We start from the raw sequence: 17,206 nt of genomic DNA, 5'->3' as shown, positions 1-17,206 counted from the left end.
TAAGTTCTTCCTCATCTAGAAAAAAAGGCCATTTTTCATTCAATTATTTCAGATAGGACATAGCTACACACATTTTGGTTCCACACTCTCTAGTCTAGGTGAACTTTGTCAGTGTTCCATTTCAAATGGATTTCCTGGAGTCTGCTTGTAACTCTCCTGAACACTCCGTAGAAACAAGGAGAAAAAAGTCAGAATTGGCCTGGAGCTCAGAGCTGCCTTCACATTGGGAAAGGCTCAGAGGAGTCTTCTAAAAGTGAGAAGGGTAGATTATTATATTGCATTATTAATATGCAATGGATATGCATTTATTCATGTATGGTTGGCTCTACCTTTTCAACATTAAATTACTTTCTACCTTATGAAAACTTAGTTCCAAATGCTTTTCTGAAGTGCAAATTGTCCAGGGAGAAAAGATGGTTCCGTTAGGTTGGTATTCGAGACAAGCCCTAGGAAAAATAGCAAAGCAGATGAAGATTTTTCTTGGTATCTTTCCATCCTAAATTAAAAAGAAAAGAACAAAAAATAAAGAAAACTCACTGTACTGAGGGACCAAGGCCTTCATTTCCCTTCTGTTGTGCATTGTTCCTTTGGCACCTATATGCACCCCCACTATTACACATGCACACTATGCTTCATTTTGGGGGAAGAATGGGATAGGCATATGCCGCAGTAACAAATGACTCCAGATCTCCGTGACTTAACACATAACAATTTATTTCTTGCTCATGCAAATCTAACATAAGCCCAGCAGCTCCACGAGGCAGCTATCTTCCAAGTGGTAACTTAGCAACCCAGGCGGCTTCCATCTTCTTTTTCTGCCATCCCAACACACAGCCTCCTCAGTCACACCAAAGGGGAAGAGAGGCTGCAGGGCTGCCTACCAACAATTAAATTATTTTGCCTGGAAGGGAGATTTATCACCTTTTACTTACAGTCCCTTAACTAGAACCAGTCACCTGAATATATCTAATTGTCAGAAGGCGAGCAAGTGTCAGAGAATTCACAAATATTTGGTAAAAGTAACTATCCATGCCTCACTCTTGAGTTCTAGCCTCTGCTAACACAGAGTTGCACAGGAAGAAACACTAAAACAAATCATATGAATCAAATAAAAACATGAATCAAATTGAAACTTTACTTACTCAAAACTTGACTTACAGAGCCTCCATTGTCTGAAACACTGAGAGGTACTCTCGAGGAGGGAAGAGAAGCACAAAAGAGGTACTCTCGAGGAGGGAACTGGCATGCCACTTTCTCCTGCATTACACTGGCCAAAGCAAGACACCTGACTTGGCCCAAATTCACAGGGGCGGGGAGAGTGGTCCTTCCTTTTTTCGGAAGAAGAATGATTAGAGCAAATACATACATACACCAGGGCTTCTGAGAGTAACAAATCTGCACTTAGTCAATCAGGAAAGAATCCACAGTAAAATATTGGTAAAAATGCCAATATTTGAAAACAAGGTGAAAGTTCTCTTGATGGAGAGATCCAAAAAGCCGAGCAAGAAAGAGTCTCCATCAGAGGGCACCAAGAAACGGACCAAAACTTGTTTTAGAGGGATGCCAGGCAGTAAGACTGAGAGGCTGGGTGGGCTCAGAGTGTGGGGAACCTGAGAATGTTAACAGGAAATGGATGGGGGAGCCCATTTTTATAACGGAAATAACACAATGAAAGATGTGGAACCACTATTATAAATATTTAACAGAAGAAAACATTACAAGTGTTAATAGTGGAATGGAGGGAAAATTGGGGTCATTTAAAGCAGAAATGTATTTTAAGGGATTATTGGGCATCATATACTGCCTCACGTGTGTGTGTGTGTGTGTGTGTGTGTGTACTCTGACAGTTACTTTTCTTTTTTTTATATTTTTCTTTTTTTAAAGATTTTATTTATTATTCATGAGAAACACGGAGAGAGAGGCAGAGACATAGGCAGAGGGAGAAGCAGGCTCCATGCACCGGGAGCCCGACGTGGGACTCAATCCCGAGTCTCCAGGATCGCGCCCTGGGCCAAAGGCAGGCGCCAAACCGCTGTGCCACCCAGGGATCCCTCTGACAGTTACTTTTCCATGTCAACATGGTAGGCTGTGATACACCCCCAGTTCACCAAGCAGTAGTCTAGCTATTGCTGTGAAGGTCTTTTGCAGATGTGATTAACATTTACATCAGTTGACTTTAAATAAAGGTAATGACCCTCAATAATGTGTGTGGGCCTCATCCAATCGGCTGGATGCCTTAAGAGAAAACACTGAGGTTTCCCCGAGAGGAAGGAATTCTGCCTCAAGATTATAAAATATAAATGCTGCTGAGTTTCCAGCCTGTTGACCTGCCCTACAGACTTCAACTTTGACAGTTCTCATAATTTCATGAATTAATTCCTTAATCAATCTCTCTCTCTCTCTCTCTCTCTCTCTTTGCTTCACCTGCATCGGTTCTGGGTTGGTTGGTTTGTTTTCTGGAGAACCTGGACTGAAACAGGTGGGAAGAGAGAAGCAAAGAAGGAATCTTGCACCCACTGCCCTGAGAGCAAACCCAATTATGTCCTGACATCTCTCGCTAAAACTGACACATATAATTTAAATTGTTCTTGGTAAGTGATGAGGATCGATTCCAGAAACATCATTTCTCACCGGAAATCCTCTTCTGCACAGCGCTCTGAGGCAGCACATGTTTACTTTACTTTTCTTTTGTCTTAAAGTGCTCCTGGCACCTTCCACTATTTCAGTGTTTCCAGGTTTCCACCCTATTTCTCTCACTGTGTTGCAGTGTCATGTCCAAAGCTTCCTTCTCCCCAACCCATGTGCTTGCCCATTGGATTGAAGAACAGCTGGTCCTCGAATCTGAGCTCAGGGAATGTGCCTGGAGCTCTCCCCAAGCAAGGCCTCAGAGGGTGTGGGCAGTGTTAGAGAGGGCTCTCCCACCCTATAGTCTGTCTGCAGTGGTTGCTGAGGCAGCAAGGGCCTCCTCCTCACAGGAGAGGAACACCCATCTGTCTAGGTGTAGTGCAGAACCACTTCTACTGTTTCCCATGAGTGCCCTCATCTCACTGTGCACCGCATAAGTGATATGACTGACAAGCGAGAAGCTCGCCCAATCCATTTCCGCAGACACTTCAATTTGGACTCCAGTATAATCATACCCCAGATCAGATTGAACAGTTTCCTGTCTCTCAAACAGTGAATATTCAGACACAAAGATGATCAATTTAGCATATGTTCTTTGTCTGTCTTTGCCTTTGTTTGCAAACTTCTTGGAGGCAATTGTGTTAAGAATATTTGTAGTAAAGGGTGCCTAGATGGAGAGATTAGAATGGTCTCTCTTTAAAAACAGATCCTTCATTCCACATTTCATACCAAGGCATCGTGAAAAGCAACATAATGAATTAAAAGATTTTGGTGGTTCAAGACGTCATGCAAGCTATATCTAGGTGTTTTCTTAGGACCCATGTTGTTTGGGGCTGGTCAAGTTCTACCTCTCCCCTATTGTAAGAATGTAGTGTCTATATTACAAAGGACCACAGTACCAGGAGCAAAGAAGGGTCTTATTCGGCTCGGCTGAATTAGTGACAACTAATGGTACAAAGGAGAATGTTTTGTTTGAGTGGAATGCTGAAAGAAAAGGTTTGAGTGAGGTGTGTCCAGAAACGTTCTTCTTTATTGCCTGCCACAGAAGATTTACTTCCAGATTCCTTATCAGGAGCAAGTTTAATCTCCCTGTTTGTCAAAGAGCAACAATAACAATAATATTTTCTTGGTTAAAAAAAATGGGAGAAAAGAAGTCATATTTCTTTATGATTAGTTTATGTCTTATTTAGATCCCCATCCTAGGATATAAAAGCCCCAGTGTCTGAAGCAGGCTTTTAATAAGACAATCTTATTTTTAAGGCATTCCACGGTACCTAGAGGACAGAGTTAGCATAAAACATCAATACAAGGGAACAGAGAAGTTTTGGGAAAAGTTATCAGAACTGAATTCGCCCATATGGTAATATGGCTCTTGGCATGGAGGACGTTGACAGTAAATGCTGTGCCATGCTGAATCACTAAGTTTGGCTCTGATCCTGTCTAGCATTCCCTGACACCCTCCTCTCCAACTCTTCAAATCTTGCCTGTCCTTCAGGGGCCTGCTGATGTCTCCTCTGAGCATTTCAATGACTAAACCCTCTGGACAGGGTCATTTATTCATGTGGAAAATATTTGTTGAGGGTTTAGTATTACATTCTGTCTTTAGAAATCCAGACTGTATTCCATTCTAGAGTACAGGTATTTTCTCATTATTTCTTGTGTGTCTCCACAGTATACATTCTCCATGAAGAGAGGGTGTGTTTATCTAGAACTCTGAAACTTTATAGTGGGGATCATTATCCTGGCCTATAGTTGTAATCCTGCCCAGACCCCAGAGCCACTTGTGCTCTGGGAGAAATTAAAAAGGGGAAATTCCCATTGGCCCACAAGGAATCAACACTGTTTGGATCTCAGTACTTTTTTCATTCAATGGCTCATTGGGTATCTACTCTATTCCAGACAGAAGGATAGAGCTGGATGTACAGAAAATGAAGATACATAGACACATTTCTCATCCAGAGATGAGGCAGACAGAGAAGTAAAGGCATGATTTAACATAATGTGGAAGAAGCTCAGGTAGCAAGGGAAGGGTCTGTAATCTCTCCATGGTAGTATGAGACTCAGAAATTGAGTCTGCTCAGAAAGTATTAACTTTTTTTGCTTCTGAGCCCTAACATAGCTGGGTCTTCATGCTGTCAGATACCATTGAAACTCCCTGTCTGACAGTCAAGATCCATATACCATCTCTTTGTCTCTTGTTCCTCTTTTGTGTTTCTTCTTGTTTTATCAGTTTCGATCATAAACTTGGTTTTCTATTAGTTAATGCTTCTTGTACTCAATTTAAATTTTCCTGAGTAGAATGATCTTGTGGCTCACACCCATGTTCCAATGTGCCTGTCAATTTCATGGCACATGCCTGCTGGGTCTTTTAATTTTTTTAAATCCATCAAGATTCCAGGGATCATCCTGTGGCTGCATGAGCCTGTAGTACGCCTTTGGCATTGGCATGTATTAAATACAATATTTTTTGATATCTAGTATTTTACAAAGTAGAAAGATGACCAGAATTTGAATCTTATGCTATCTCCTTTGCAATCCATCTTTATATATTAGAAAAGATGTATAAAAAAGAAGACTTAAGGCAATCATATATTATTACTAGCTGAGATATTAGCCTCCAAACTCAAGTTAAACTTTTATCCTTTTGCATCAGGTAGGCCCTTGAGGACATCATTTGCTTCTTAACTAAACTAAATGTAGGCCTAGGGGATTATTGAAAGCCCTAGTCCAAAGAAACTCCCATTCCTTTCCTCCATTTGATCCCAAAAGGGTGAGGGTAGCCAAACATAAGAGATACCACAGGATTCACTGTAGCTCACTGATATCATGAAATAAAAGAAAGGGGAAGAAAACTAGGGGGAAAAAAAAAAAAAAACCCACAGTGCACAAAGAATCAAATGAAAGAAGAACATGCTACTCTCTGATTCTGTTCATATCTTCCCATCAAAATGTTTACTCAGATATGGTTATTTGGGCTTAAAGATCAATTTGTTAGTGCATATCAGATCCTTTCTCCTGCACAAGAAGGCAGAGTGTGTAAGTAGGTGAGGAGGGAGGGATCGGTAGATGGAGGGGAAAGGAAGGGAGAGTAAGAAACACGATGCTCCCCAACACATAGAACATTCCTCTCAAGGTACCCGCTTTGCACTGGCGTGGCTGCTGATGTTTCTCCTACTTAGTAATTTTCTAGAAAAAAAAAAAAAAACATAATCAGGACAATAGTCAGGACAACCTCTAATAACTAATACATTGTAAATACCTACAGTCTCCTGCCCTCACAAGATCCTCTAAACTCAAGATCTATTTAAACCACTTACCTGGAAGAAAATACTGCCTATGTCCATCATTCCACTTTTTACTTTGGGAAGTTGTGAATTATTTTAGAAAACTTCAAACCAAAATAGTTCAAAATATTTTGATACTTAGAAAAATAAATCTTAGTTATCTGAACAAAATACATGATTGAAATGGGTTTTTTCTTATATTGGTTTAAAATTTTAAAATTTTATAGTGTATACATGTTGCTTTGTTTAATTCTACTATAATAGTAATAAATATCTTTCATAGCACTCATGGAATGCTAAAATCTCAGCCACCAGCTCATGGGAAAGAATAAGGTTGAAACTAAATCAACACAGGTCAAGAGATGTACTAATTGGCATGGCCTAGACATTGAGAGCTTGTATTTAGGCCCCAAACCTGATTTTTGGGTAAATTACCAAGCATGCTTGGTCAGATTTATTTACGTATAAAAAATGGTAATGATTATAGTATCTAACTCATGGGTTATTATAAAATTAAGCGGAAAAATGTACACAAAATATTTAGAGCAGCACTTGGCACAGAAGCAGTACTTAATAAATATTAGCATTTTCATTAGATTAGCTCCTGAGGAGCTAGCAGCATCCATTGCAATGCTTCAAGATGTGTCATTATCTCAGGCTTGATTTAGGCCAATATCCATATTTGAGGGTGTCCAGCCCTGCCTGCTGGGGCATGTAGTAGGAGGTTCCAGGCAGAGGCCATAATGACAATCAGGTGGATGGAAGCACTGTGGTTCCAGATGGTCCTTTGGCATTGGGTCACATCCATGGCTAGAAATAGAGGTGTTGGGGTCCAACCCCCAGGGGATGGCAATGAAATTCCAAATAGGAATCCAAAGTGAATACAGTGGTATTTAGGTGAAGGCTGTGGCTTGGTGAACAAACAAATGTCTGAAGTTCACTCTCCATAGCCAAGTATTGGGGTTTGGTAGTTGAGGAGAATCACACTCCCCACTGTGTCTTCATGATGATAATGTAACAATATCATGGGTTGGGGGGGGTAAGATTGGCTTAAAAACTAGATTGGGCTGATACTGCTGTGTAAAGTATCTGCAGGTGAGTGAATTGAGGAAAAGCCATTTTAGAACATATAATGGTATTTCAAACATTGTCTCATATCTTTCTCGGCTCAAAAATGTCACAGTTGAGATTCAGCATACTATCTCCAAAGCATGAAATTTATAAGTGAGGGAGCCATGCATAGAACCATCCTCTTCTCTTTTAGGGTGGTCAACTGCTTCTCCTTTTGGTAGTGGTGTTGCCACAACTATGGTTTTATGTATATTGAATATTCCAGTTGGAATGTAAAGTGGATGATGTATTGGACTACTTGTACCTAGCCAAGATTGTTGCACAATAGTGCTCCATCAATGATTATTGATTAATTTATAGATTACTTTAGTATAGTCTAATTACCTCATATAACTGTGTCCACTTGTGCATATAATAATTATTGCTTGAAGAGAACGTTGATATTTAAATTTTTTAAATGTAAAGATTGGGTTGTAGTTGTAGGGTATAATAGAAGCAAAATATACTTATAATGAAAATACTCTCCAATACTTTTCTTTAAATTCTTTAATTCAGTCCACATCTTATGGGTCTAAATGTATAAATTATTCTGTATGTCTCATTAAATTCTGATGGCATTATGGAGGAAAAAACAGTCATACATTTACCTTTCTAGTGGGGAATATAATAAATTGAACCCCAAAGTAAGTAAAACAGAGACATATTTAAGATTGTTCAGATAAATTAATGTGTGATAGATCCATTCTAGATGCTTCTTGCTGTTGTCTTCCTCTAGCTCATGTAGAAAGAAACAGACTCTATACTGACCCACCAAAAATCACCTCTGTCAAGGGCAGGTAGTTTCTGAATCAGGAAGCCAGGGTCAATGCCACTTCTTCCCCACTAACTCTGCTTTGATGCACCCTAGCAAAAATGCGTTCTCTGTTCACTTACTTTCCTTACATAATTTAATTACAAATCAGTTCTGTAAAGAAACATCTGATTGGTGTAGAATCTAAAAATATTTTCACTCCAGCTTCCTGGAAGCCAGAAAATACAGCCTTAGATATTTTTTTTTACTATAATTCTATACTGGAAAGTCAGAATTTGCACTACTTGGAAACAATCAAACTATCGAGTGGTATTTTGAATAGTCTCAAATGTTGAACAGCTACTTCAGATGTCAAGGAAATATATAGACATTAGGAGTGTTTTATCATTATGTTTTATTTTATGCTCAACAGAACATCCTCTAAAAGTCCATTTCTGTCTTTCTCATGCATTGGACTAGATGGACTGTGTGTATCTAAAATCTGCATGGAAATTTTTGATAAAAGAAAACCAGCTATCACAGTGTTCTTTGTTACTGACTGTCTCCAACAATGCCCTGAAAAAATCAGGAATCTGGATGAGACTCATCCATTTCTGAAACCATGTGGGTTCTGATTATGTCATCATTATATAATTCACAAACTCAACTCTAGAATATTGGTTTTGATTATAGTCAAGGAAGTATGGTAAGCTGAAAAGAATATATATATATATATGTCAAGTCCTCTCTTATTTTTATTATTTTAGCACTTGAAAATATTTCCATATGTATATACAAAGCCCTGCAGAAGCTCTTTTTTAATTGTGCTAATCATTTGCAAATTATTCACACAATGTAATACAATACAAATACAATGCAATAAAAAAACGGAGCTTTAAAATTGATGTTAATAAAAATTTAACATCTGTAGCTTGATTAGTCAATTCTTATTTATTGTAGCCACATGTCAAACACTATGTTTAGATTGATGCCCGTATTTTATACAAAATTATTTAGATCAGTGGCTCTCAAATATGATGTCTGGGGTGCAGAGGCAGATTGGGGGCTTGTGCCCTGACATAATGATAATAATGAGATAAAAGTAATACAAGAGTGAGGCCAAGGAAATGTAGGCAGTGAAGCTAAAATATGGATTATATTGTGATAACAATATTGGTTGTAAAGAAGAACAAATCCAATTCTCTACGTTTTATCAATCAGTGTGAAGAACCAAACCATGTTACTTAGATAATTCATAATGTCAGATACAGTGGAACTGATGGAATCCAGCAGCAAAAAGTTTCAGCAGCATCACAGTGGTTGATCAGGAAAGATTTAATATGATATGATGAGCTCTCCACAGGATCAGCCAAATATGAGATTTTCAAGATTCCAGATACAATAGCCATCTGTGTGACTTTCCCAAGTAGAAAAGTCCTCAGGCCTTTGGGAAGGTGGATATGAATCGGGATAAAAAGTGGAAATGGGGTCTTTCCTAGATGCTGGATCTGCCTGGAATGGAAGAAGGAGGGCAAATAGCAACAAGAGACATAGATCATTGCTACTCCTTCATATGCTACATACCCTTTCTTTTTTCAATTTGGTTTTTTTTTTTTCCTAATACCAATTCAAAAATTCTAACACAATGTTTATAAGAACACCTTGAGAAAATGCAAAATCTATCTGGGCAATATCTCTTATGTATCTGCCTTCATAGAGAAAGGTTAAGAAGGAAGAAGAATCCTGATTCTAGATTTCTAAATGAATATCCTACCAAAAAAAAAAAAAAAAGAATATCCTACCACTTCCCTTTATATATCCTACCCCACTTCATCTGGCAAACATACGGAGCTGTTATTTTCCCTTTGCTCACAGGTTCCTGTCTTTTCCACTTATCCAAATCCCACCCAGCCTTCTTGACTCAGCTCACATCTCAGGAATTCTACTCTTTTCTTATCTAGTTCACATGCTTGAGCTCTTCCTCTCTGCCAAATTCTTAGAGCATTTAAAGTCTGTAGCTTACAATTCAGTGCTTAATATATCATCTATTCTTTGTTGTTGTTTCTTGTATCTTAATCCTCTTACGCTGCTTAACAAAATTGCAAATGATACAAAGCTGTTTGAGATAGCTAATCACAGGAAGTACAAATTACAATAGGCAGGAGTAATGGGTGCAAGACACCATGCTAAAATTTGATAGGAACAAATGAAAAGTCTGACCTTGGCCAATGACAATAGTATGCCACGAACTGCCAAGCATGATTAACTCAATTCTGTGCACTTCAGGTCTATTAAAAAAATAATAAAATGATAAAATTCTGTATGTAGGAGTGAAAATGGAGTTGTATGTATAGAATAGTAGTAATATACTAAAAACGGTTTCTATATAATAAGGAGCGAGGTTTTTCATTTATTCCTTTATTTTTATGTACTCATGAAGCCTTTATGATGACCTGAGAGGTGCCTCACATTAAGCTGGAAAAAAAAGAGACATTGAGCTGTCTCTCTTCTCAATGATCTCACACATTGCTATGCAAACTGAGGATGAGTTAGTGTATGGCATGGGGAGCAGAAAATACAGGCATGTTCAAAATGCCAGGTGAAAGCAAAAGATCAATATTAGTGATCAATAGGCAAATCATAGTGGATAATGCAAACTGAGACTCATTTCAGGATGCACAGTGTTTGGAAAGAACAAGGGAGAAGGTGATCCCACAGTCCTCATGCAGGCAGAAGAGGGATGCTGTTAGCTTCTCAATAACACATATTATGAAAAGGATTAGGGGATTATGGTGTACTCTGAAGGGGACCAATAAAATGTAAGGGAAATGCATCTTGCAATGACAAATGACAAAAGAACAAAAGAAAGAAATAGAGAAGAAGAGATAAAGATGATTATACGTAGACATTTGAAGGACTCATGTAGGGAAAAGAATTGGGCTTGCTCTGAAAACATATAGGGCAAAATGAGATGTGGTGGTAGAATGGTAAGGGGGCAGATTTTGGCTAAATAATCATGAGAATGTTCTAACAGTAAAAGCTGTCCAAAATGACCGCACGTGGCCTTCGGAAAGAGAGTCCTCAAGTAAATGACCCACTGTCCAGCTGAAATTTTATTGCATCATGTTCAAGCTTCTTTAATCTAATAATGATGAGGATTTTGATTGTGCTTATTATAATTAAATATTTATTTCCATAGTACTTACTGAGAATCTGTTATCTCTTGGGCATCATGTTAGGTAACTTCCATTTAGCTAGGGTATTTTGTGATTGCTGAAACGGGACACAGGCATAACTGATGGAAAGACAGCAACAGGCCAACTTTAAAGGACATGAGGAAGGCATCTCCAAGTAGGCACATATTCCCAGAGGAGGTACAGGCTTTCTAGGAGCCCCTAATGCTCCCTATCAGGACACTGAGCTGCTGATGCTACCCTACAGTAATTGTGAAATCGGTCAGACACAAGAAGTTCTGTTACTTTCACAGAACATTTTTAAAGCTCTATCCCCTACTCCCTGGCTGCCATAGAAACTCTGTAAGGGTAAAACTGCTCCCCAAGTGCAATGGAGTACAATAAAGGAGCCCTAGAATTTGCTACTTAAGAATGTGTATCAAAGGGTGATTTCCCTAGAGTAGGCTGCCTTAAGCCAACTTGGGCTTCAGGCTTGGCAACTTCGCAGAGAGAGGGGGCTGGGAGAGAGGTACTCATAGAAGGGGCAGTCTGAGACCAGATTCCAGCTCCTGCAAAATCTCAAATTCTCAGAGATCTTTGTAAAATAAAACCTTTCAAATGCAGGTATTTATGAATCAGACCAAGTACCAAAAATGGCTAATTTTCCCAATCTGTTAAGAATCAGATTCTGTATTTACATACACAGAAAAGGTATCATAGTTACATATACTTTTACATTTACTTGAATGAAAATACATTGATTTGTAACTGTTTCTCACATTCCTACCTATATGGATTATGTGGCATGGAAGGCTGTGCCCCTTTCTTACTCATGTTTGCAATGGACAGTATTGGTACCCAGAACATTGCAGACCAAGGCTGTATTTCTCATCTGCACAAGGGACAGCAAAGTGGAATTATACAGTAACAGAAGAGGAGCACCATAGTCAGGGGCTGAGGAATCCCAGAAATAGTAAGAGAATGTTGGATCCCCACAAGAACACTGAGAAACAGGTAAGAAACAAGAATACCAATCTTCATTACTACCAAAACATACCAGGAGTGCAGGAACCCGAAGTTACCAATGCAAGACCTGATTTCGAACTGATTCTGGATTATCTACCATGGAATTAAAATTATACCCATAGCCAAGGTCTCTGTAGCTATAACCGTTCTGGAAGATAACGGCATTGCAGCTTTTGAGTGCTGAAGCTCACCCCAAAGATACTATAGACAAATCCTAAAGTAAGCTAACAGACTGGAAAAAGATACTTGAAAACAGAACAAACAATTGGACTTCTATTGGGTAGAAGTTGACTGAATACACATTGTGGCTAAAAAACAAATATTTGGCCCACTTTGAATGCAAATATCATAGAATTGATTTCTTAGGTATATGATCAAATCTGAGTTCTTGGCAAAAATAAACGAGTGTGGCAATTTACTCACTGAGAATTGGAATAGGCAACGTTAAAAGTTGGACATCCTGGTGGAGAAACAATCATTTCTCTGTAGTATTGGCTACTGACAGCTCCTCCGGGCACACTGATGTTCTAAAAGTGAAGCTTACTTGCAGGGGACAGGCAATGGGACCACTAAGGTATTTACACACACCAGAACATCAATCAGTGGCAAAAAAAAAAATCAGTAACATTTCTAGAAGGGCTTTTTCTTTTAAGCTTGGGCACATCTCAAATATCTTTCAATTTCAGATATTGAAAACTGTCTCTAAAAATTGTTTCAGTGATGCTTAGGATTTTGGCCTCCATAGACTCAAAGGGGGATAGGGAATTGTCTTGTTAATGTGTGCTTTTAAAGAATGCTGTTTTGAAGTTGGATGAGTGAGAAGAAAATTTGTTTGAGCTTTTTTATTTCCCTTCCACTCTTTCTTCTACTCTTTATATCCTTCACCATGTCGAGATAAAAAATGATTTATCATGGATATTGTTGCACATGATTTTGCAGTTTTTCCTCCTCATGACATTTAGAGGTGGCCGAGTTGAAAATCTGCTTTTAATTCATCCTTACGAGATATAAAGTCTTCTCAAATAGGACTTTTTTCTTGAAAGACTCTTGGCCTAAGCTGAATTAAATAACTAAAAATTAAATATAGCTCTTAATGCTTCTAAAGATTAGCATTGTGATATAATCTAATTTCTATTATCCTGCCTTTTTATTAGCATTTAAATTTTTATAAACATTTGCTGGCTCAAAACGGATATTATGCTCTTGTTAATGTTATCTATCTAATGCACTCTCTCTTATTCATAATAACTGCTAATATTGTTTAACTATTTGAAATTCTTAATAATTTTCGTACACCAAATTAACAGCTTTCAAAATCAACATTAATTATTTCAAGAATTAAAAAAATAATTATTTCAAGAATTTTATTATTGTAATAAATAAATATGCTTATGTTTCAACTGCATAAGAAGCCTAGCCCATGGAGATTTTCATTCCAAGTTGTATCTAGAATGCTTGCTTAAATTTGAAAATGGATACTAATGAACATTCAGATGTTAACAATCAATTCGAGGGCCATGTTCATATCCTTGATATCACTGCACTAGAGATGATGGGAATGTGTATGACCACAGTGCCATGGAGTAGGAAGATGACCAAGGTGTGAAAAGGAGATAGTTGGCTACTTTGTCTTTCAAAGCTGAGGCTAAACCTAAGTATTATATTTTATTTCTTAATTCTGAAGCCAAAGTTAAACTTCGGGGCATCTCTACTTAAAATAGAATTCCTAGATAAAAATAATAAGAAGAAAAACAGCAGAAAAAAGTTCTAAGTCTATAAATAATTCCTAAAATGGAAACTTGAATTATTGATAAACTTATGAAAAGTTGCTTACCCCTGCCAGTGGCTGAGTCATGAAGATTTAGACAGCAGTGATCTGTCAAATTACACCCAACAGGTTGGAAAAAAAATAATCAAACATGGGTGAGAATCCATGTAAATGAAAAGGCACAAGCAATTTGTTAATACACAGTAAATGTAGACTTCCATATACTTGACAGTGAGAAAACTCATTTTCAGTCTATCAGAGAAAGATTTGCACATGTACACCAGGGATAAAGTGAGAGTTGTGCTGTATCCAACAAGGAAATACTATACACTAATTAAAAGGAATAAATGAGATCTTCCTTTATCAAATAGAAAAAGAAAATAAAATCAAACTAGAGAATGGCAACTGAAACAATATAATATGTGTGTCATATTTTAAAAGATGCCAGACAGGTCTTTTGTGCCTATTGATGCACAGTAAACATAAAAGAAAATGCTTGGGAAGATTACATAACAATTTTAAGATAATGATTACCTCGGAGAAGGGAGCCAAATAGAGCTTTCTATTTTGTTACTTTATTGTATTTATATTTTATTTCTTATAAAATATGTCTGAAAAATAAAATCTCTGGAAAGCAAATAATAGTATTGCCCTCTTTTTACAGGTGGGGAAACGAAGGTACAGAGAAATAATGTAATTGCCCCACGATTGCACAAGTAATTTGGGGTAAAGCCTACGCTGAACTAAAGATATCTGGCTTCAATGCCTATTCCCTTAATTATTACATTACATTGTGCTGAATTGTTAAATGTTTCAGTAGATACTGAGGAAAAAAAAAACTATTTCTGTTACTCGGCAGGGAGGTGATATGAACCCATTTCTGGCTGACTCAAAACACCTCTACTAATCGTAGAGGTCCTGGAAACTTAACAGAGGAGAGATATCCAAATATTTAGCTCAAATGAAGGAAGACACTCTTACAAAAGAATTAACAATTTACTGTGTGCCATAAAGGATCTTCCATACAACCCAGTCAACCCTGGGATTTGGCTGTTCTGGTAATCAGTGTTTCTGTGTAGGAATTCCAGCCTGGAATTTCTTAGAATATTTACCTGACTTGTATTTGAAGAAAAATCTGGTAAGAAGTTGGGAAAATAGGGATGCCTTGGGCCCCAATTGGTTGAGCATCTGCCTTTGGCTCAGGCCCTGATCTCAGAATCCTGGGATAGAGCCCTGTGTGGGGCTCCTTGTTCAGTGGAGAGTCTACTTCTCCCTCTCCTTCTGCCCTGCCCCCTCCTCGTGCTCTCTCTCACAAATACATAAAATCTTAAAAAATAAAAGAAGTTAGGAAAATAGGAAAAAGTATTATAATTTTGTGAGATTTAAAATTTAACAAGCAGCGTTAAAGACCTCCTAATTCAAAGGAATCTGCTAATGTCAACTCAAAACAAAAGCAAGAAACAGAGACTTGCAGCAGGAGGATAATGTTGCCATCTCTGGGAGTCAGGACAGGAGCACATAGGAAAGAAGTGGTCACAATATAATCAATCTACTTTGTTATAACTGACACTATCTTATAAGTATGTGTTTGTGGCCCTGTCTGCTATAAATGAGGAGTCATTCTTGCAAATAAAACATATATTAATAAGTTTACATGCATTTTATGTATTATACAAATCCTATAATTGATGTTTCAAGAAATAAATTTGGGAAGCAAAATAAATCCTTAAATTGGCAACGCTGACAGGTAAGTTTGTGTGGTATTCTTCATGATGCTGGGAGATCCCTATGTTATGTTATTAAATATTGCCCAATGATGTTAGTTAGTATTTGAATATTTGCTATAAGCTACCATTCTTTGTAAAGCATACCCAGTGCTTTTATCATTAAAAAAGGAAATGAGCTTTGTGGTAGGCAGCATAATGGCCCCCAAAGATGCTTGCTTCCTAATCGCACAATATGTTACTGTCTATGGCAAACTGGATTTAGCAAGTGCGATTCAGTTAAAGATCTTGAGAAGGGGAGGTTAATCTGAATTATACAAATGGGCCCAATTTAATAACAGGAGTCTTCAAACATTGGGAGAAGGAGGCAGAAGGTCAGAGAGAAAAAGATTTGTAAATGCTGCACTGCTCCCTTTGAAGATGATGAAAGGACCACTAGCCAAAGAATGCAGGTGGCCTCCAGATGCTGGGAAAGCCTAAGGAAAGGATGTTCCCCTAGAGGTTCCAGAAAGAATGTAGCCCTACAGACACCTTCATTTTAGCTCTGTAACACTTTTGACTCACAAGTTGTAAGAAAATAAACTTGTCTTAAGCCAATAATTTTGTGGTAATTTGTTACAGTGGCAATAGGAAATTAATACAGAGTTTATATGAACAATATGAATTCACTCTAAAAGTCCAACCATAGAGTCAATGAAAAAAGAAGGGAAATTTTCCACATCTTCAACATTGGTCACATGCAAAGAATATGGAGCAGGGAATTTTCAAAATTCCCTTTTATATATTTTATTTATTTATATATTTACTTTTAAGAAAAGCTTTTATTTTTTTTTTTTTTAAGAAAAGCTTTTAAATATTTGTGCTGTCTTTCAATGCTTCAAATGATTTTATTTGACCTTTATTTTGTTAATAGCCATTTCTTCTATTTATTCCTATTATCAAATGACAATATCAAGTAGATAACATTTTATGTGTTACTAAAATATATACTTTTTCCACTATATATTGGCTCGTAATAATACAAAACTACGCATCAATTATTGTTATCTTTTCCTTTTTTGTAGAAAATTATCTAAAACTTTATATAACTCTGTCATAGAAAAATGATTCCTTGTTTATTATTATTGTGGGTCACTATAATATTACCGATGTAAATGGTTATAAAAACATAGAGTTTCCTCTGATTTCAAGAATTTCTGAGTATCCCTGGGAATTTTGATTTACTTTTCCTGATTCCTTTTCCTTAATGAGAGGAGAGAGAGAGCGAGCGTGCATGCACATGCTCAGGATGGGAGGAGGGACAGAAGGAGAAGAAAAGAGAAAATCTTAAGCAGGCTTCATGTGACCCAGAGCAGAGCCTGCCATGGGGCTCCATCTTACTATCCTGATATAGTGACCTGAGCCAAAATCAAGAGTCAGATGCTTAACTGACTGAGCCACCGAGTGCCCCTACTTTTTCTGATTCCTAAACATAAATACGTATTTAGAACATGACAAGACTACGTAGCAGTGTGCAGGGGTGTGACTCTTTAGAGATTGCAAAGCTAGTAACTCCTTTCTTGAGTCTACACATTCAAGGCTATGTCCTCTAAAAAAATACAGTTTGCCAGACTTGTAGTATCATCCAATCAGCCCTGGCAGAAAATAAATTTGAGAGCTATAAATAACGAAGATGAATTGCTAGAAAACTATGATATAGTAATGATTATAGTCGTATCAATTCCATCACCTCCATAGTATAAGCA

The 17,206-nt window shown here is 37.6% G+C and overlaps 1 long non-coding RNA gene across 2 annotated transcripts in view; it reads right to left on the bottom strand.

Annotated features, from left to right (window-relative positions):
- Window positions 1-5,557: 5,557 nt before the first annotated feature.
- Window positions 5,558-17,206, bottom strand: part of LOC121497043 — a 74,206-nt gene continuing 62,557 nt past the window's right edge. The window contains exons 4-5 of one of the 2 annotated variants that reach the window (XR_005989388.1): window positions 13,804-13,845; window positions 5,558-5,811 (exon numbers count right to left, since the gene is read on the bottom strand). This is a non-coding gene — a long non-coding RNA (uncharacterized LOC121497043). The remainder of the gene's footprint in view (window positions 5,812-13,803; window positions 13,846-17,206) is intronic. The other variant, XR_005989387.1, reaches the window with a different exon arrangement.

This window comes from Vulpes lagopus, chromosome 1 (genome assembly GCF_018345385.1).
Source record: "Vulpes lagopus strain Blue_001 chromosome 1, ASM1834538v1, whole genome shotgun sequence".
Lineage (NCBI taxonomy): Eukaryota > Metazoa > Chordata > Mammalia > Carnivora > Canidae > Vulpes > Vulpes lagopus.
Note: the sequence above shows the minus strand (reverse complement) of the source record. Positions and strands in the feature narration are given on the sequence as shown.